This window comes from Hyperolius riggenbachi, chromosome 12, assembly GCF_040937935.1.
Source record: "Hyperolius riggenbachi isolate aHypRig1 chromosome 12, aHypRig1.pri, whole genome shotgun sequence".
Lineage (NCBI taxonomy): Eukaryota > Metazoa > Chordata > Amphibia > Anura > Hyperoliidae > Hyperolius > Hyperolius riggenbachi.
Genome location: NC_090657.1, coordinates 168,549,059 through 168,570,708, shown reverse-complemented (window position 1 = coordinate 168,570,708; position 21,650 = coordinate 168,549,059). Strand labels below are relative to the sequence as shown.

General features: G+C 46.6%; 1 protein-coding gene across 2 annotated transcripts in view; it reads left to right on the top strand.

Moving 5' to 3' along the window:
• The window catches only part of FAM217B (family with sequence similarity 217 member B), an 80,889-nt gene that overhangs the window by 49,516 nt on the left and 9,723 nt on the right, over positions 1-21,650 (top strand). The window contains exon 7 of one of the 2 annotated variants that reach the window (XR_011025266.1): positions 7,854-7,901. The gene's annotated coding sequence lies outside the window, so the exon portion shown is untranslated. Of the gene's footprint in view, positions 1-2,872; positions 2,892-7,853; positions 7,902-21,650 lie in introns of those variants that run through there. The other variant, XR_011025267.1, reaches the window with a different exon arrangement.

Here is a 21,650-nt window from a genome sequence, read left to right as displayed (position 1 = left end):
TTTTTATAACATTGCATCATTATGTCATGTTTGCAGTTTTCAAACCGCACTCTGTATTTTGAACTAAAAAAAAAGAACAGAGCAGAGCTAATGACCCGTTGACCTTCCCTGCAGTGAAACCTCACCTCAAGCTGTCTCTCACTTTTTCTTGGCTGTTAAAGTGCTTCAGAAAACAGGATTGTATTCCACCAAGCTGGTTCGAATAGTTCAGAGAAGCTTTTGCATGGATAGCAACTGAACTTCCTTAACTCTTCCTGTACTGGAAACAATATGACATTTATATCTGTGCTACTAATGTTCTATATCTTAGCTGTACTACACATACAATTCATTATCCCATAAGTTTATTTTTACTTCAGGTTTGCTTTCAGTACCCCATATCATTAGATCAGTGTTTCTCCACATTATTACAGCACTTACCCCTTAACTAGAGGCAGGGTTTGCCGAGTACCTCATATTGTGAACAACATCTCAAGTATCCTTGACACAGATATATTGGTTAGGAGTACTTAAAGAGGAGCTGTCAGCCATACTATCTCAGAAAAAAAACACATATATAAGTAGATAAGTACTTTCTCTACTTACATAACATATGTATTGCACTGTCCATGTTTTGATTTTAGGTAGTTTTCTATAGTAAAAAAAAAAAAAAAAAATCCTTCTTAGTATTTCCCATTTTAACTGTGTCTATTTTGAAGCCAATCCTGATGTCATCTCCTCCCTTACTCTCCTCCTCTGCCTGATTGTGTATGCATTGCCCGCCCACGTCCCAGTTTTCAAGCACTCCCACCCAGCTTTGCAATAGAAAGTGCATTGGCTCAGCATGAGAAATATTGGCCAATCGGAGAGGAACAGAAGTGTGGGAAGTGAAAACAGGAGGGAAAGAGGCTTTAGCCAATAAGGCTGCATTAGTTAAGTCTGAGAGGAAAGTAGAGAAATAAGGACAACCCAACATGCCCTGCAACTTCCTTTGTGCGTCAGATGTACCAAAAATAAGAACCACGGAAGCTGGGGAATGTTGTTTTATAGATAAGAAAACCGAGTGATTTTGTTTTAACTTTTGGATTGCCTGGTTAGCATCCTTATTACTTGTTTACCAGATAAAAATAAGAATTGATTTTTTATTTTATGCCTGACAGTTACACTTTAATGTTTGCATGTACATTCTTTTAAAACATGCCTGTATGCTTGTATTTATAGTGGTACCTTGGTTAGTGAGCATAATTGGTTCAGGAAACCTGCTCGTAATTCAAAGCATTCTTATAGCAAAGCACATTTCTCCAAGATGGAGGATGAATGGAAGCTCAGATGATTCATTCCACAATTCAAAAAAATATATAATCATTTTAATACAACGTACTGTACTGTATAGAGTAAAAATGTATACAAGACTTTCACTATAACAGAATCATTGCTATCTGTTGGCTCACCCCAGCATCTTGTAGTGTGTATGACTGTAACAAGGAACTTCTCCAGTGATGGCTGCTTTAGCCTACTACTTTTGGGAACCTGATGGAAATGTGACCTTGTACAGCCCATACACTCAGATTTAGCGCAATCCTGCAGCGTCACAGGGAGAAGAACCATCGGCTCAGTTGTAATGTGACACGGGCATACATCCTGTGCTTGTATACCAAGACATTGCTTGCTTATCAAGTCAAAGTTTCATTAACATTTTTGCTTGTCTTTCAAAGCGCACCTAAACCAAGCTACTTGCAATCCGAGGATTTACTGTAACTAAAAATTCAGGCACATTTATGCATTTAGCATATTTGAAATTCAAAAACTAATTGTAATAGATTAACTAAATTTTTAAAAGCGTTGAAAGATAATCTGTAATCTTAAAAAAAACCATCTGGGGGGTACTTACCTCAGGAAGGGGAAGCCTCTGGATCCTAACGAAGCTCCCCTCGTCCTCCTCCATCCCTCCATTGCTTTGCTGAGGTCCCCCAAATCGTTATGAGGTAAATATTTACCTACCGTGATCCAGGGCAGGCACACTAGCCGCTCTTCATTCGGGTTAAGGAGGAAATGGCCAAACCTGATCAATCCGCTCTACTGTGCAGGGAATACTGCACAATCCTTTGAGCAGATATGATCGGGCTCGGCTATTTCCGCCGCTGCTGCACCTGCACTGGATCCCGGAGAGGTAAATAAATCAAGCTTGGGGAAGGATTCGGGAGAGCCAGTGCTGAATTCCCTGAAGCTACAGGGGAGGGGGAAGCCTCACTGGGACCCTGAGGCTTCCACCTCCAGAGGTAAGTATCCCCCAGAGGGTTCCTTACTTACAGACTCTCTTTAGGTAGCCCTAGGGATACACGTACTACCTTTTGAGAACCTAGGCACTGGAGCAATGCTAGGTATGCCACAAGGTACCAACCGATTTCATTGCTCTCTGATTGTAATGTGATCAGATAGTGATCAGTTCCTACACCACACTGGAAAAATCAATCCTGATAGATGTCCACAGAAACCTATAGAGCAGTGTCGCTCAACGGTACTTCTACTGCGGAGGGTGCTTCATTGTGTATAGCTACCTGTCCTCACTTTCCTTGCTTCCTCCAGTGTCCTGTGCAGGTTGTGAACTAGCCAATAGAGCTCTAGGCTCCCTGTCATGTGACTGCAGTGAGCATGGAGCTCTACTGGTCAGTTTGCAAAGCCACTGGAGCGAGGACAGGTGGCTTTGCAAACTGACCATATGCCCCCCCTCCCAATCATCTCTTCAGGGGGGTGTCAACTGCGAATACACTTTGTGTACACTTTCAGATATCTCATTTTTCTAACCTATATCTAATTCCCCATATAGCGGAGAGACATGGCATTTTATCATTACTACTACTTTTTCACCTACTTTTTGGTAATTTTTTTGCAGTTGCAGAGTGTTGAAAAGATATTTTAAACAGAAGATGAAATATTATCTCCTAGGAGAAAACTTGGGAGAAAAAGTGAATTGTATTGGACCAGGAGTACGAGGTGGCGGACGAGTACCTGAATGATGGGGATATGTGGGGTTCTCTGAGCATTGCAAGCAGCGAGTCCTCTTCTCCAAGGGCTGCGCTGTGAACTAATAAGGAGACCTTTTCTCTCTATAATAATGTGAGAGAGAATGTGGATATCCTATGAGCAGCATCGTCCAGTCTACCAGTCTTCTCTCCAGCTGGGAGGAGGGGGGGGGGGGTCCTGTCTACCAGTCTTCTCTACGGGAGGAGGAGGGGACATGACCTTTCATCAGAATGTGATTGTGTCTTAGCACTGATTTATGCATTACTAGGCTGTGCGGCTGTCAGTTGTGCACATCTTCCCTCACTTCCTCCAGTACAGTAATTTATGAAGACAGGTGCATGAAAAACTAGAGCAGAAGCCTCAGCTGCTTACACCAGCCAATCGCATATCCGCTCTTTACCAAAGCGAAGCCTGATTGATCACCTGTGGTCACTGCCCTACTTTTGCTGCAGCGTTCTTTGCACCTGCTTGGCTACATCTCAAATAAGATGAAAGATGACTTCTGGTGCTTTCAAACAGCTTATTCCACCATATAGTGAATGGAAACAGCAAGCAACACATGCAACAATAGTGCAAAAATGCGTACAATACTGGACCAAATCTGAGCTGAAATGTGCACGAGGGTATGCAAAACAGTTGTGACTTTCCACTGGCGTCTCTCGCATTCTCTGCAGGTGTCGATGTACAGATCCAAGCACCAGCGGAAGCATCAGTTGGCTCCCATTGGATTGCAACAGACCACTGGGAATCCTCAAACCATGGAGTATTTTCATTGGTTTGTTGCAATCCAATCGGAGCCTCCTGATGCTTCTTTTGGGCTCAAATCTGTACATTGGCTCATCCATGCAGTGAACTGGGCAGAGGTGCTAGCAGCAGTGGACTGAGAGGAGGTGTAAGCAGTGGACTGAGCGGAGGTGCCAGCAAGAATGGAATGATCCGAGGTGCCGGCAGCAGGGGACTAAGAGGAGGTGGCAGCAGTGGACTGAGCAGAGATGCCCTCAGCAGTCGGCTGAGAGTAGGTGCCGGCAGCAGTGGACTGAGCAGAGATGCCCTCAGCAGTCGGCTGAGAGTAGGTGCCGGGAGCAGTGGACTGAGCAGAGATGCCCTCAGCAGTCGGCTGAGAGTAGGTGCCGGAAGCAGTGGACTGAACAGCAGTGGACTGAGCGGAGGTTCCAGCAGCATTGGACTGAGCGGAGGTGCCAGCAGCAGTGGACTGAGTGGAGGTGCCAGCAGCAGTGGACTGAGCGGAGGTGCCAGCAGCAGTGGACTGAGCGGAGGTGTCGGCAGCAGTGAACTGAGAGGAGGTGCCGGCAGCAGCGGACTGAGCAGAGGTGCCGGCAGCAGCGGACTGAGCAGAGGTGCCGGCAGCAGCGGACTGAGCGGAGGTGGAAGCAGCAGTGGACTGAGCGGAGGTGGAAGCAGCAGTGGACTGAGCGGAGGTGGAAGCAGCAGTGGACTGAGCGGAGGTGGAAGCAGCAGTGGACTAAGCGGAGGTGGAAGCAACAGTGGACTAAGCGGAGGTAGAAGCAGCAGCGGACTGAGGGTAAGTGGCGTCAGCAGCAGTGGACTGAGGGGAGGTGCCGGCAGCGGTCTGAGGGGAGGTGCCGGCAGCAGCAGTGGACTGAGGGAGGTGCCGGCAGCAGCAGTGGACTGAAGGGAGGTGCCAGCTGCAGTGGACTGATGGGAGGTGCCAGCAGCAGTGGACTGAGGGGAGGTGGCGTCAGCAGCAGCGGACTGAGCAGAGGTGCCAGCAGCAGTGGACTGAGCGAAGGTGCTGGCAGCAGTGGACTGAGCGGAGGTGTCGGCAGCAGTGGACTGAGCGGAGGTGCCTGCAGCAGTGGACTGAGCGGAGGTGTCGGCAGCAGTGGACTGAGAGGAGGTGCCGGCAGCAGTGGACTGACCGGAGGTGGAAGCAACAGTGGACTGAGCGGAGGTGGAAGCAACAGTGGACTGAGCGGAGGTGGAAGCAGCAATGGACTAAGCGGTGGTGGAAGCAGCAGTGGACTGAGGGGAGGTGCCAGCAGCAGCGAACTGAGGGGAGGTGGCGTCAGCAGCAGTGGACTGAGGGGAGGTGCCGGCAGCAGCGGACTGAGGGGAGGTGCCGGCAGCAGCAGACTGTGGGGAGGTGCCAGCTGCAGTGGACTGAGGGGAGGTGCCAGCAGCAGTGGACTGAGGGGAGGTGGCGTCAGCAGCAGCGACTGAGGGGAGGTGCCAACAGCAGCTTCAGACTGAGCGAAGGTGGTGTCAGCAGCAGTGGACTGAGCGGAGGTTCTGGCGGCAGGGGACTGAGCGGAGGTGCCAGCAGCAGGGGACTTAGCAGAGGTGACGACAGCAGCAGTGGACTGTGGTGAGGTGTCGGCAGCGGGAGTGGACTGAGGGGAGGTGCCAGCTGCAGTGGACTGAGGGGAGGTGCCAGCTGCAGTGGACTGAGGGGAGGTGCCAGCAGCAGTGGACTGAGGGGAGGTGCCAACAGCAGCATCAGACTGAGCTAAGGTGGTGTCAGCAGCAGTGGACTGAGCGGAGGTTCTGGCGGCAGGGGACAGAGCAGAGGTGCCGGCAGCAGGGGACTGAGCGGAGGTGCCGGCAGCAGGGGACTGAGCGGAGGTGCCGGCAGCAGGGGACTGAGCGGAGGTGCTGGCAGCAGGGGACTGAGCGGAGGTTCCGGCAGCAGTGGACTGAGCGGAGGTTCCGGCAGCAGTGGACTGAGCGGAGGTTCCGGCAGCAGTGGACTGAGGGGAGGTGCCAGCAGCAGCGGACTAAGGGGAGGTGGCGTCAGCAGCAGCGGACTGAGGGGAGGTGCCAACAGCAGCATCAGACTAACTGAAGGTGATGTCAGCAGCAGTGGACTGAGTAGAGGTGCCGGCATCAGGGGACTGAGTGGAGGTGCCGGCATCAGGGGACTGAGTGGAGGTGCCGGCATCAGGGGACTGAGCGGAGGTGCCGGCATCAGGGGACTGAGCGGAGGTGCCGGCATCAGGGGACTGAGCGGAGGTGCCGGCATCAGGGGACTGAGCGGAGGTGCCGGCATCAGGGGACTGAGCGGAGGTGCCGGCATCAGGGGACTGAGCGGAGGTGCCGGCAGCAGTGGACTGAGGGGAGGTGCCAGCAGCAGCAAACTAGGGGGAGGTGGTGTCCGCAGCAGCGGACTGAGGGGAGGTGCCAGCAGCAGTAGTGGATCGAGGGGAGGTGGCGTCAGCAGCAGCGGAATGAGGGGAGGTGCCGACAGCAGCAGCAGACTGAGGGAAGGTGGTGTAAATAGCAGCAGACTGAGGAGAGGTGCCGACAGCAGCAGTGGAATGTGGGGAGGTGCCAGCTGCAGTAGACTGAGTAGAGGTGCTGGCAGCAGCGGACTGAGGCTAGGTGCCAGCAGCAGCAAACTGAGGGGAGGTGCCAGCAGCAGCGAACTGAGGGGAGGTGCCAGCAGCAGCGAACTGAGGGGAGGTGACTTAAGCAGCAGTGGACTGAGGGCAGGTGTCGGCGGCAGCAGAGGACTGAGGGGAGGTGGCAGCAGCAGCTGACTGAGAGGAGGTGGGCAGCAGCAGTGGACTGAGGGGAGGTGCCAGCAGCAGCAGTGGACTGATGGGAGGTCCAGTATCAGTGGCGGACCAGAATGTGATAGCAGCAGGTGAGTAAAAGAAGGCGACATGTATGCAGCAACCAGCCTATTGAGAACGGACACTGTCCATTCTCATAGGCTTTCGCTGATTCTGTTTGTGTCCTGTTCGTCCAGCCAATCCAGAAAAAGCAAGCCCCATACTCTATGTTCTGCTCATCAGTACGGATCTAACAGATCCATTCCGGACGGACTAATGTGAAAGCATCATATTGCTTTGCATGGGATCCATTCCCTTTCGCTCCACTAAATGGAATGTTTTTATACGGGAATATGACCGAGGCCCAACAATAGTGCTCAAGCGACTTGTAATGAGTTTACTGCCCCTTTGAGTGAATCCTGTGATGAGGTTCTCCCTGCCATTCAGCGTTATACCAGAGCCTCATTTACCAGCACATCACTGTAAAGGAAATCTCTCATTAACAATTCATGTAACATGTATCATTGTTACACAGGCAATTTGGTAAATTAATGTTTGCTTTAAATTACTTTAGTGAGTGTGCAACCGGCCGTGACTTCCTTCACTGAAGCACACCATATATCTAATTCATGTGTTTTTTTATCATGGAGAATTACAAGAAAAAAACTGAGAATTATTTAGCAATAATGGAATTCTAAAGGTTTTTTTCTGCAAGCTGTCAGCAGTGACCAGAACCACAATGTAAAAAGGCCGGTACATACGCTAGATTGTTCTTGGCCAAGCCTAACCATCTGAGGCTATCGTGGTCGAGAATCTAGTAGTAATACAAAGGTCTGCCACGGTCCTATACAGATCCAACGTGCCAGATCATTAAGTGGCAATCAGTGCCCCTTACCTCCCCACCACCACTACCTCTCTACCCCACCAGGGAAAACCTATATTGCAAAAGCCAAATCTTAAATATTTTTTACTTATACAGTGGGACAGAATGGTGCCTCAAATGATATATAGATGATTAAAACAGTTTAAAAAGGCAAGAAAAGTTACTCCAGGATGAGAACTAATACAAGATACAAAAATAGTTTTATCCAAAAATGCTGGACAACGCGCTTTGTGAACATCCACCCGCTTCCTCAGGTCAATTAAACTGGTTCAAAATAAGAGTGACGGTCCATGCAGTATATCAAATGCCCCTTGCTGGTATTTTTAGCAGTGAAATACAGGCTGTAGTTTCCATTAATGTATCCAAAATGTATGTATCTAATTTCTCTACGGCTAGAGTATCAGTAATGTTTGTCTAATTTTCTCATCTTCCAGCTTTTATAGTTGGCCCTGTTCTTCCAGTACATCTGTGCAAAGCATGAGGTGAGTCAATAGACATTGCCAGCTTTATTGCAACATTTTGTCTCGGAGAAAGGTTTGTTTGTTTAATTTTTCAATGTGGGACAGCCTTAAAGGGACTCCGAGCAGTGCAGAAAGTATGGAAAGATGCATATCATTTTAAAGCTCTCTTTCTCCTCTTTCCAATGATATATAAACCACCACCCTACGTCTTTTAGTTTTCGCTATTTTTGCGATTGAAATTGCCGCGGCCGCGATTTCGATCGCGAAAATAGAGAAAACTAAAAGGCGTAGGGCAACGATTTAGGTGTCGTCAGAAAGAGGAGAAAGACAGCTTTAAAATGATATCCATCAAGCCATAGTTATATTGTATTACACAGGCCGACACTTTCCCCAGTGTCAGCAGCTCCATTCTGCTGAATGCAGCTGCTGACTTTGACAAAAAGTCGATCAGACACGTGGCCCACACAGCGGAGCTTCCTGGATGTACAGTATACAGCTGGTGTACTGCGGCCTGCTGGCTGGCTGGGAGTTGGCAACCAGCATGCCTGGACCCCCACATCTACCTGCATCCCCCCCCCCCCCCCCCCCCCAGAAGGGGAAAGAGTAAGGCCCCTTTTACACTTCATCAGTTGTTGTCAGTTAAAACTGAAAGAAAACTGTTTTTCACAGTAATGCCTATGTTTTCCTATGGCACAGTATACGCATTTTAACTGAACGCGTTTTCACAATGCACTGCTGCGAAAAAAACCACATACCTGATGCACACTACCAAAGCATTAAAGGGAACCTAAACTAACAAGAATATGAATTTTTCCTTTAGAAATAATACCAGTTGCCTGACTTTCCTGCTGATCCTGTGTCTCTAATGCTTTTAGCCACAGCCCCTCAACAAGCATGCAGATGAGGTGCTCTGACTGAAGACTGGATTAGCTGCATGCTTGTTTCAGGTGTGTGATTCAGCCACTACTACAGCAAAAGAGATCAGCAGGACTGCTGGGCAACTGGTATTGTTTAAAAGGAAACATCCATATCCCTCTCAGTTAACGTTCCCTTTAAGTGTAAAAGTGGGTACATTTAGTGAGATTAGAAAGCCGGAGACCTGTGGCCATGGCAACTGCTACAGCGCCATCTGAAAATGAAAGTGAAATAGTACTATTATAAAAATAGGCAGTTTTATTTATTTCTTTTCAGTAAGGTTCCTCTTTTCGGTAAATCTTTTTAATAAAAAAAGTAGATCAACAATAAAATATAATAAAACCATGTATAAAATGGCATTGTTCAAAAATAATTTTACATAAGAAGAAAAATAAAGCACATTCATTTCTCAAGATGAAATACAATGTAACGTGGACGCGTATGGATGGTTTTACCTCGCCACAATCTATTTATAAATGAAGTACAAGTTTTCAAAGAGGGTTGTAATATTAAAAAATAGGAGGTGCATGCACTGACTGGTGTGGATGTAACTCCCAGCCGCTCCAGAGCTGCATGACCCGCTACAATTTGACATAACGGGGCGCGCACCAGCTCAGATTTCTCACCCTGATCTGATGACATGCCAGTGGAGAATACGGGCAAGAAAGGCGACTCTCCAGACTCTCCTTCCTCCGAAACACACCACGAGGAGCAAGATGGCGGACGCCTCTCAAAAGGGTGCACAACAAGGCCCTGCTTCTCCGGTCCAGCAAACGCCACACAAAACCAGCAGTCCGCGACATCTCTCTCCAGCTAAGATAAATCGGTGGCCGGGTAGCTGACCTCGAGACCCAAACTGATTCCATCACACTTGCTCTAGCAGAAGATAAAGCTACGATAGATGAGCAAACTACCAAGATTGAAACACTTGAACTAAAGCTGGAAGACCTCGAACAGGAATCGCCGCGCCAATCTCAGGATCCGAGGCCTTCTGGAGAATATCACAGACCTCCAGCACTCTTGCCTTAAGATGGACCAAGAATCATTCCGTATAGTGCGCATCCACCGTACTCGCCAAGCCACAGAACCCCGACTTACCCAGGGATGTGGTGCTTAAACTCCAACACGAAGAGGTCTGAGACCAACTCCTTGAAGCATCCAGGAACCTTACCTCCCTCCCAGGAGTTCCACACCGTCCACCTTTATGCGGACCTCGCTCCTGCAACAATCCTGCGCCACAGATCTTTTCGCCCCATCACCTTGTCTCTACAAAAAGCAGCAATCTGTTACAAGTGGGGCTTCCCCTTCTCCCTCTATTTCCAGCATGGTGGCAGATCCTTCTCCTGCCGCACCATTGAAGAAGGCCGAAAACATCTAGAGTCCGCAGGCATACCGGCAGAACCCATGGCCCTCATTTCCCTGCCACAGCGAGCACCTAGACCTATAAAAACCTGGTCTATCAAAATCTCTCGTGCTCGTTCTTCCCAATCTGGTGACACCTGAACAGCTTCCCTTTTTTCCAGCCTACATGCTTTGAACCTTGGGTAGTCTCTGTAAGTACTTTTACAGCCAAATCATGATCTTGTCGGCTGTTAGCTAATTTATCCGATCCACAAAAGGTATTGCCTCCATTATTTTTTTCCACTTCTACCTCTTGACATTTCTCTAAAGCCTTTACTTGCTTACTATCCAGTACGGTGTGTGCAACAAGATGACACCTATTAGCAGTGCTAGAAGATGTCATCTTAGCACCTCACTAACTGCTCCAGCATTCATCACACCTACCTACTATTACCTATATGGGACTTATAAACGGTGCTTTATGGTACTTTTTGCTAGCCCTTGATTATCTCACTCCCCATACAGCTCCCATAAAAGGCTAACCGGAGGCAACAAGACTTTCTGGCTTAGGGAGGGTCCATGTGCCCTCTATTGCCAAACACACTCCTAGTTCTGGCACTAAAGAATGCTGACAATGCCACCTGATGTTTGAATACATCCTTTCATTTCTTCTAAATGCCTGAGGACGGTCACAGGCTATCCTGCAGGTTCTCATGCCACAAAATGTTTTCACCAGGCGAATGTTTTTCTTATACCGTAGTTCATGCTGAATTTAATTGTTTACTCTGTTTTAGTATCGCTTATACATCCACAAATTATACTCCCTGTCATGTTGTCAGTCTCAGGAATATATGATGCCCACTTCTTGTTAACTATTTCTCATATTATTGCATTTAAAGTAACTTGTACTATGTGATGGGTTATAGCAGCTTCTGGTCCTGTTTGCTGCCTCACGATGACAATTTGCACTGCTGGTCAACTATTATTGCCACCGGTACCCATTGTCCCCAGGAGCGATTTTTGTCTCCACTGATCTAATGATCTCTCATGCATATGTATGTTTGAACTTGCATTGCCTACTGTTGTTTTGTTCTATGTTCAAGTTTTCTATAACCGTTAATGACATGCCTTACGAGTTCCCCTCCCATGCTTATGAAACAAAGAATTTCAGCATGATTTGGTATTCAACAAAAAAGCTCCATAAACGCATCTTTATTTTAACCACATGGCCTCCATAAATATAATTTCTCATAATGCCAAAGGCCTTAATGCCCCGACCAAGAGGAAGAAAGCATTTATTGATTACCAAAAATGCCACCCGGACATAATCTGTGTACAGGAGACTCATTTCTCTACAACATCATCCCCAAGGTATTTTCATAAAAACTACCAGAGATTCTTTGTTTTGTCAGCATCCAAAAAATACAGAGGAGTAATCATACTATTAGTTAACTCTCTCCCCCTACAAGTTGATAATTGCATAACTGATGATGAAGGCAGATTTGTGATCCTTTTCGGGTCCCTACAGCAACAGAAAATTTGCATCATAAATGTGTATGTTCCCCATGAATCGCCCATTTTGGCAATCAAAAAATTATATCCCACCTGACTGACTCCGCAGACACACGACTAATTTGGGCAGGTGACTTTAACGTAGCCCCTAACCCAGTCCTCGATAGAACTAGCGCTGTTGTCTCACCCAGGCACCAGAAACTATCACAACCTGGAGGGAATACAACCCCAACAAATTGGGCTATACATTTTACTCGTAAGCCCATCAAACTTATTCTAAGATAGACGCCATACTTCTGTCATCTTCTATCATTCCTAACCTATCATTTGCTCACCATGCTATCACAACTTGGTCAGCTCACAATATAGTCTGGGCCTCATGCACCTCACTGTGTTCCCTGATTGCTCGCCCTTCCTGGCGCTTTAATGAAACGCTACTAATTGATAGTGAAACGGTCCTTGATCTAGGAGAACACCTGACAAACTATTTCAGAGATAGCAATAAAGATAACATTAAACCTGACATGTTATGGCTTGCTCATAAACCAACAATTAGGTCAGCTTATATGAATTACCTCCCAAAAAAAGGAGAAAATTGAACAACAACAACGCCTAGAACATAAACTCTTTCGCCTTAAAAATTCCCATGCCCAAACCCCCTCTCTTTTTTTACCAAGACACATTGAAGAAACCATCACCCATATTGATATACTCCTATCCAATAGAACAGAAAAAGCCATCCGCTGGACGAAATCAAAAAGACCATACCCAATATAATAAGCTCAATTCCTGGCTGGCGAGAAAACTCAGAGAAACACAGATTATAAATAAAGTCCTGCAGATTAAGACTAATAAAGGACAGATTACATCGGACCCCTTAAAGTGATCCTTAAGTCTATTAAAAAAAATGAGATTTACTCACCTGGGGCTTCCCTCAGCCCCCTGCAGCTGATTGGTGCCCTCGCAGCCCCGCTCCGATGCTCCAGGACAGATCAGTTGCAGGGGGCTGAGGGAGGCCCCAGGTGAGTAAATCTCATTTTTTTTAATAGACTTAAGGTTCACTTTAAAAATTAACCAAACAGTCGCTGATTATTATAAAACACTCTACACCGATTCCCAAGATAAAGCAAGTATTCCAGACATCGGTACTTTCCTACAATCCATCCGCATCCGAAAAGGCCTCTGCTCTAAACACTTTTGTCACCGAATACTGACAGCCATTAAAAAACTAAAAAAATGGAAAGGCCCCGATGGCCTCACTGCCATATATTATAAAAAATTCAGACACACACTAATCCCCTTTCTCACCAGATTCTATGACACCCTCTTAAATTTGTAAACTCCCTGCTCCCAAATTTTTACAGTCAGTCATAACTGAACCACAAAAGGATCACTTAGATGTGAGAAATTTTAGACCTATCTTGCTCCTAAACCTTGATTACAAAATATTCACTTCCATCCTGGTGGCCCATCTCAACAAATCTTAGGCCCCCTCATCCATAAAGACCAAGTGGGTTTTATCCCACTACGCCAAGCCCCAGATAATCTTAGAAAAGTGATCAACCTCATTCATATAGCTAAACAACATAAAACCCCTGTGATTTTAGCATCACTAGACATGGAGAAGGCCTTTGACACCATTAACTAGCCCTTTATGTTGGAGGCTCTAAAGAAGGCTGGAATAGGAGGATCCTTCCTCCAAGCTATAAATTGCCTTTACACTAGCCTAACTGCCACTCTAAAACTCCCAACAGACTCTCCCACCATAGTACCGATCCAAAGAGAAACCCGACAAGGGTGCCCCCTATCGCTGGCCCTCTTCGCTTTAGTGATAGAACCTCTGGCTGAAAAAATGTGCACATCCCCCCGATCTACAAGGCATCAAATTGCTGATCATGAATATAAGGCAAATCTTTTTGCCGATGATCTGCTCCTAACACTCACATCCCCGCACACTTTGCTCCCAAATCTACTGTCCCTAGTCAAACAATTTGGACGAATCTCAGGCCTACAGCTTAAACTTAATAAAACCAAAATTCTCTGTGTTAAGTTTTCCCAGCCTATAGTTGCAGCCCTTACCTCCTCTTTAGGAGTTAAACTGCAATCCAAATACCTTACCTATCTAGGCATTAAAATATCATCCCAACCCTCAGAGCTGTATGACCTTAATATCAAACCGATGATTAATAAACTAAAAACCGATCTGACAAAGTGGACCTCTCCCTCCATCTCGTGGACTGGTGGAATTCACACATTATGCATGACCCTACTATCCAGCCTTCTATTTATTGCGCTCTTTACCCATCCCCATTACACAAGCTTCCTTAAACGACCTCCAAACTCTCATCTTTAAGTTTATTTGGCAAAGCAAAAAGAGCAGACTCTCTCGTGAGATTATGGTATGGAATAGGTCCATAGGAGGGTTAGGTGACCTTGATTTATATAACTATTATTACAGAGCTGCCCAAATAGCCCAACTGGCACAACTTTTCTCCGAGCACAACCTCCCTATAACCCCTCCCCCCCCCCCCCCCCCCCCCCCCCCCTCACATAGAAAATAGTCTCTTGGAACCGTTCTCCCTTCCAGCCCTCATGTGGTCGTCTAAGTCACTTTCTCCTAAATACAAAGGAGTATCTCCTCTTTCCACTCATTCTTTGACCTTGTGGAACAGACTTAAAACCTCTAAACCACTTAAGTCTACCCTCCTGCAATTAACGTCCTTATTTGGAAACCCAGACTTTCCACCTGGGCTGGAACGAAACTCATACCTTTGGTGGAAGAACAATGGATGTCACGTTCTTAAGGTGGCCATACACTGGTCGATTTGCCATCAGATTCGACCAACAGATAGATCCCTCTCTGATCCCTCTCTGATCGAATCTGATCAGAGAGGGAACGTATGGCCACCTTTACTGCAAACAGATTGTGAATCGATTTCAGCCTGAAACCGTTCACAATCTGTGGAGCTGCTGCCACCCCCCCTCCCCCCCCGCATACATTACCTGCTCCAGCCGGCGCGAGTCCCCCGGTCTCTGCGGTCTTCTTCTCGCACCGGGCTCCGGCTACTGAACTTCCTGTCCAGGGAAAGTTTAAACAGTAGAGGGCGCTTTACTGTTTAAACTTCCTGCCGGGACAGGAAGTTCTGTGTAGCAGGAACGGCCCGGAGCGAGAAGAAGACCGCAGAGACCAGGGGACTTGCGCTGGCCGGAGCAGGTAATGTATACCCGCTGCATTGCGTCGGTCGTCGGCATTCGAACGCCGCTAGCGACGCACTCCCGACCCGCCGGCGACCGAGGAAAATCGGATGGGGCGTCGGGAACGATCGATTTCGGCCGGAAATCGATCGTTCTGTCAGCGGTGTGCGCGGCAATTTCACAGCCGTTTCGATCACTGTGATCGAAACGGCTGTGTATCGGCGGGAAAATCGTTAGGTATATGGGCCCCTTTAAGCACTTTCTAGTTGATGATAAATGTCCTACCTGGGAGCAATTCAAAGCAAAAACCTCCTTCCCTCCCTCAAAATATTTTGCAGCTTTGCAAGTATTCCACTTCCTTCGATCACTCCCATCCCCTCCAAGTGGTGTCTCTCCAAGGACTTTTTTCGAACTTAGATATATGCACACCCCCTTAGAAGGTGGACTCATTTCTTATCTTTACTTCATTTTCTTACAACCCAAAGAACCGACTAGGCTTCCAACCATGCAACACTGGGATTCTGATTTAGGCCTAAATCTCTCACTAACTCGATGGTCAAAGTGCTGCCTAATGCTGGGAATACACAGTTCGTTTGAAATTATCAATCGAGCCGCTGATGGCTCGATTGATCATTTCCGACCTGTCCAATACCGCGCCGGATCGAGTCCGCGCTCGATACCGGCGGGGAGAACAAAAGAAGAAACGCACGGAAGATTAGGAAATGCCCTCGGGGACGAGCGGGAATCGATACACACGCCCGCGGGGATGCGCCGGTATTCCAAGCAGAACACTCACAAAGGCTAGCAACTACTACTCATACATTGAATCTAATCTCAAAATCCTACATCGCTCTCATCTTACACCATCTAAAATCCATAATTTTGAAAATACTAAAACTAACTTATGAGGAAACTATATTAGTGAAACCGGTTGGGCGTGGTGGCTGTTTGGCTGGACGGTGTCCTGGTATATTAATACACTTGTTATCAACTAGGGTCCCTGTTGCAAGGGCCCATATGGAAGTATTTCTACATTGTTTTTAACGTTTGGCTGACATTAAAAGCACATAAGATTGATATGCTTAGATGAGGTCTTTTATATTTTTTATACACATTGCGAGCTGTGGTGGATGTGATCATTCAAAGCAACGGTTGGCAGCAGTATATGTACGGAGGCCGGCAGGGAAGAACCCATCCGCTGGTTTTATGATGCTTCACTTTAGACCCTGTAATTAAAGGGAACCTTAAAGAGACACTGAAGCGAAAAAAAATATATGATATAATGAATTGTTTGTGTACTATGAATAATTACTAGAAGATTAGCAGCAAAGAAAATATTCTCATATTTTTATTTTCAGGTACATAGTGTTTTTTCTAACATTGCATCATTCTATAATATGTGCAGATTACACAACACTCAGCATTCAAAATGATTCTTTCAGAGCAATCTGTGAACTAATGACCTCTCCTCTGGCAGAGCAAAAGAAAACACTTGAGATAATAAAAGTCAGAAGACAGCCCTCTCCACGACTTTGAAAGTCGTACAGCTTAATGGCTTTTTTGCATAGAGATAACTGGAGTTTCTGAACTCTTCCTGTACTGGAAACAATTAGACTGATGTATCTGATCTTAATGTTTTATTTCTTAGCTGTACTACACATACAAATCCATAATATCATAATTTTTTTTTAACAACCAATCCTCCAGGATGGCTGATACAAGAGAGGAAGCCTGCTCCACCCACCAAAGGAAACACCTCCAAATAAAACAATTAGGCAATTAGGTAGCCCTATAAATCCTCCCCTGCCTTCACTCCCTCAGTTCTAGTGTGTTTCCCACACCGAAGACACCTTACAAGGCAGGACTATACCTGTCTTCCAAGATCTTGGCGCCTCCTCCATGGATGGGACTGCGAGTGGAGCTCTCCCCGCTCTGGGTGGCTGCAGACGGGGTTTTCTGTGTCTCAGAGCGGCGGCGGCCTGGACGGAGTGTCGGGGTTGGCCGCATCCACGGCGGGAGGTAGCGTGTCCGTATTGCCAGCATCCACAAGACTGGCGTTTGGTACGGATAGGCGCGCGGGGCACGCAACTCTCCTGTTTGTAGGAGGCGTCAGCATGATGACGCACTTCCGCTTCCGCTTAAGGGCGGAAGCATAGGCAGCGTTCCCCCGCCAGCCGCATCCTCGTGCAGAGATTCAGAGGGAAGGCATGGAGCAGGCAGACGCCTTTCCCTCTGAGCCCAGTGGATCCCAGAGCAGCGCACAGCCACCAGGACAGGTGAGAGCGGACAGAGTGAGCCTCTTTAGTGGAGTATTTTAACTCACTCTGTCCTCAATAAGTGCTAATATGATTGTCACAGGGCTGAAGGAAGATATATGTTTTTATTTTGTTTTGCAGACTGTCCCTTCTGTACCTGAGGACTCTAGTCATCCTCAGAAGGCTACTGACAAGGCCAGGCGCTGCAGACAGTGTGATGCTAAATTGTCTAAAACTTGGACTAGGTCACACTGCGATAAATGTTTAAAGTCTTCTTCTACCCCAAAGCCTCCAGACCCCACTGTTGTTATGTTGAACTTTATGGAGTCTATGAGAAAGGAGTTTTCGTCCACTTTTAAAACCTTTAGATCGGTTATGTCCGCCCCGGCCCAATGGACAATACCGCAGTTACCTACTTCTGCAGTGCCGGCAGTTCCAGCCCCACTTCTACCCACTCCCCCTCCCCCTCCTCCTCCGGTTGGGATACCGCCTAACCCTCTGGGGGTTCAGTCAGATTCGGGGTCTCTGGGGTTGGCGGTTGCCTCATCGGGGGAGGACTCTCTTGAGGAGGGCGAGGAAAGAAGTGAACCCGATTCAGACTTAGAAGATTTGGAGGGTGCTCCTCAAAAATTTTCTAAGTATCTGTTTAATGCAGAAGAAACTGCTGAACTTCTTAAAGCAGTATACGAGGCGGAGCAGCTACCTGAGCCAGCTGCTTCGTCTTCAGTAAGAGATGATATTTATGCAGGGTTGGAGTGTTCAGAGGGTAGAAGCTTTCCGGTACATCCGGCTATTCAAAAGCTTATTCAGTCACAGTGGGAGGATCCGGAGAAAAGATTTTACATTCCCAGATCCTTTAAACGTAGATTCCCCTTTAAAGAGGAGGATATTGCCTTGTGGGACAAATGCCCGAAACTGGACGCTGCTTTGTCGCAGTATTCTAAAAATACTGATTTATCTTTTGAGGACGCAGGGGTCCTGAAAAACCCGATGGATAAAAAGGCGGAAAATTTACTTAAAAGGGCATGGGAATCCATCTCATTTTCCTTTAAACCAGCAATCTCAGCTATGTGCTTGTCTCGTAACTTAAACAAATGGCTGGCAGGGCTTAATAAGCATCTGGTGGATGGTACGCCTCATGCGACTATCCTGGAATCATTCCCTGTAATTGCACGTTCAGTGGCGTTCTTGGCCGATGCTGCGACTGAATCTTTAAAGTCTGCGGCGAGAGCTTTAGCTCTAATCAATACAGCAAGGCGGGCCTTATGGTTAAATACCTGGGAAGGCGATCTAGTTTCTAAACAGAAATTATGTGCTATGAGATTTGACGGTGACCTTTTGTTTGGAAAAGGATTAGAGGATATTCTTGAAAGGTCTTCGGAAAAGGGCAAAAAATTTCCTGACAAAAGGAAGAAGATGCCCTTTCGTAAAAACTTCCGGGGCAAAAGGCAGTTTGCCCATAATGACACTAAATATCAACCCCCGAGGAAAAGGTGGACATACAATTCGGCGAAATCAAGAACCCCCTTTTTATTTAACAAACCAGCCTCCTCTAATACAAAGGAAAACAAGTGACAGGGAGCTGGTCGGGGGGAGACTTCAGGGGTTCAGTCAAGTGTGGGCAAATGTCACCACGAACCCATTTATCTTGGACCTCATGAAATTGGGGTACAAAATCGAATTTTCCTCCCGTCCCCCCCAGAACTTTGTGCTCACAGGTCTATCCAGGGATCAGGAGAAAGCATCCGCCCTGTTAGACTCAATAACCTCGTTAATACAAGACAATGTAATTACCCGGGTCCCAGTTTCCCAATACAAGAAAGGATTTTACTCCAGGGTTTTTATGATAAAGAAACCGTCAGGCAGATACAGGATGATCCTAAACCTCAAACAGCTAAACCCATTTATTCGGGAAAAGAAATTCCGCATGGAAAACATTCTTTCAATAAAGAATTTAATCCCAAAAGGAGCCTTTATGGCGACACTGGACATTCAGGACGCATATCTACATGTGCCGATACACCCGGCATATCAGCGGTTCCTGAGATTTGCAATACGGGTGGGGGACGCAGTTCACCACTTTCAGTATCGAGCCCTTCCTTTCGGGATTTCATCCGCTCCCCGTATTTTTACAAAGATAATGGCAGAGGTGACATCCTTCTTACATCTGCAGACAATTCATATAATACCGTATCTGGACGATTTGTTGATGATAGCAGACTCGGCTCATACGCTTCTACGTCACATAGAGGTGACTATACATTGCCTGTCCCAGCTGGGATGGCTAATAAACTACGACAAATCGATGTTAATCCCAACCCAGAAGGTCAAATTCCTGGGTTTCTGGGTAGACTCGATAGAAGAGAAATTTTGGTTGCCAGAAGACAAACAACTGAATTTAATGCTAAGGGTGCAAAATTTCAGATCCCAAGTAAGAGTATCCCTGAGGGAGACTCTATCATTGTTGGGCCTAATGACATCAACAATTCCGGGGATAGTCTGGTCACAGTTTCATTCCCGAGTCCTTCAGGAATGGTTCCTCACTGTCTGGGACAAGTCCAAGGAGAGTCTAGATCAATTTCGGGTACTCCCACCCTCTGTGATCTCGTCTCTCCTATGGTGGGAGGAGGTAGAAAACCTCAACCAGGGCTGCCTCTGGAACCCCACAGTCGTCAAGAGAATCTATACGGACGCCAGTCTATGGGGCTGGGGAGCTCACTTGGAACATTTACAAGCTCAGGGACAATGGTCCCCAGAAATTCGAGGAAGATCTTCGAATTTCAGGGAGCTCCTAGCAGTAAAAATGTCACTGCTAGAGTTTCTCCCAGCCATACAAGACTGTCATGTGAACATATTGTCCGACAATATTGTAACAGTGTCCTACATTCGAAAGCAGGGCGGGACGAGATCAAAAGTCCTAAGAGACCTGGCGCTCCAGATTCTTCAGATAGCGGAGAAAAATTGCAAATCAATCTCGGCGGTGCATATAAAAGGCTCGCTAAATATTTTAGCAGATCATCTAAGCAGACATTCAGGAGTAGAGGCAGAATGGTCCCTCAACAAGGAAGTATTTAATCAGTTGATAGCTCATTGGGGGCAACCGGTAGTAGATCTGTTTGCATCACCACAAAATGCGAAAGTCAAAACTTTCTTTTCCCTACATCCTTCGTCCAACCTGTCACACCTGGATGCTCTAGCGATACCATGGCCGAAGGGACTTCTATATGCCTTTCCCCCCTTCAACTTAATAGCAAGGGTATTAAAAAAGATAGAACAAGAATCGGCTTTGGTAATTTTTGTGGCCCCCCACTGGCCAAAACGGGCATGGTTCTCAAAGATTCTTCAACTGTCTCTACAGGGACCGTTATTTCTACCTCCCAGGATGGACCTTTTGAGTCAGGAAAAACTTTTGCACCCGAACCCCCAGATGTTTGCCCTAGCGGCCTGGCTCTTGAGCGGGAATCCCTGAGGTTAAGAGGATTCTCGGAAAGAGTCATCTCTACTTTAGTCGATTGCCGTAAATTGACTACAAGAAAAATTTATTGTAAAATTTATAGAGTGTTTGCCTCTTGGAAGAAAAAGAAAGGCATAAAAGAAACAACTCTACCTATTATTTTAGATTTTTTGCAAGACGGTGTTGATTTAGGTCTTGCCCCCAGTACCCTTAGAGTCCAGATTGCGGCTCTGTCCTTTTTTCTTAATTTTAAACTAGCCAAGGAACAGGCAGTGATTGATTTTTTGAAAGCAGTATCCAGATCGAAGCCGATCCCATCAAAGCTTGTGCCTCCCTGGGACCTGAGTTTAGTTCTAAATTGCTTAACTGTTTCTCCTTTTGAACCACTCGACTCAATTTCGTTAAAATGGCTAACTTTGAAAACTGCATTCTTGGTGGCTAGAACGTCGGCACGTAGGGTAGGGGACATTCAAGCCCTCTCTATAAAAGACCCATATATGACTATATTTCCGGATAGGATAGTCTTCAAAACAGATCCCACTTATCTGCCTAAAGTGTCTTCTCTGTTTCACAGATCGCAAGATGTTATTATTCCTTCTTTCTGTGATCCACCTACTAATCAGAAAGAAGCAAAATTTAACAAATTAGATGTTAGGAGAATTCTTCTTTCCTACCTAGAAACTACAAAATCTTTTAGAAGGTCTAATCACCTTTTTGTGGCCTTTGCAGGGTCAAGGAAGGGGTTACAGGTTTCTAAGAATACTATTGCTAGATGGATTAGGGAAATTATTACTTTAGCCTATACCAATTCAGGACAATCCATCCCTCAGTCGGTAAATGCTCATTCCACTAGATCCCTCGCCACATCTTGGGCGGAAAGGTCAGGGGCTTCCTTAGAGCAAATATGTAAAGCAGCGACCTGGTCTAGTCATCAGACTTTCGTAAGGCACTATAGAGTCGATCTGTTGTCAAGTCAAGACTTGTCTTTTGGGAGAAAAGTGCTACAAAACGTCATCCCTCCCTAAGGTAACTCTACTGAACTTCTCGCTGGTCTCTCTTGTATCAGCCATCCTGGAGGATTGGTTGTTAAAAGCCTGT